The sequence below is a fragment of the Elephantulus edwardii genome, unplaced genomic scaffold (genome assembly GCF_000299155.1).
Source record: "Elephantulus edwardii isolate Elephantulus edwardi_28Jun2011 unplaced genomic scaffold, EleEdw1.0 scaffold00105, whole genome shotgun sequence".
NCBI lineage: Eukaryota > Metazoa > Chordata > Mammalia > Macroscelidea > Macroscelididae > Elephantulus > Elephantulus edwardii.
In genome coordinates this window covers 1038867-1039430 of record NW_006399855.1, presented here as the reverse complement: position 1 = coordinate 1039430, position 564 = coordinate 1038867, and the positions used below count along the sequence as shown (strand labels likewise).

Genomic DNA, 564 nt, shown 5'->3' with positions numbered 1-564 from the left:
CTTGGTGAGCACATCCAGGGCAACATCTGTTATCTAGCAACGAAAAAAAATTTTAAAAAAATATAGCAACAGCCATCCTCTAGATTTTCACATATAAAACTAAGTAGTAGTAAACAATCTTCTTCATTCAACATAGCATTTCCCCAATTGATTGAAAATTAGTCAGCTGTTGAATTCTATCTTCTTTCTGAAAATTGAATGACTGATACAAGCTGTCTTTCAGAATACGAGCTAACCTTTTCTTTCAATGGTCTACTCTGAGATGACTTTCTATGTGGATGGCATTACTCAGGGCTGTATGTAACTTTGTATCTCCAGTGTTATATAAATCTCACTTTGTTCCTCCTCACACAATTCTGCATTTCAGATCCTTTCAATTTCCACCTTGAAGAGGTGAAGTGACAGATCAGAATGAAGAATAATTGAATAGTGGCATATTTAATGTTTATTTTTAAAGTTCTATCAAAATACTACTGCATCAATGTGGCTGTTTTATAGTGACTTGGCTAAAATGCTTTCTACCTGTATGTGAACAAAAATATAGCACTACTAAATAGATGCAAT

The 564-nt window shown here is 33.5% G+C and overlaps 1 protein-coding gene across 1 annotated transcript in view; it reads left to right on the top strand.

Moving 5' to 3' along the window:
- The window catches only part of DHTKD1 (dehydrogenase E1 and transketolase domain containing 1), a 116013-nt gene that overhangs the window by 99292 nt on the left and 16157 nt on the right, over positions 1-564 (top strand). The window lies entirely within an intron of this gene.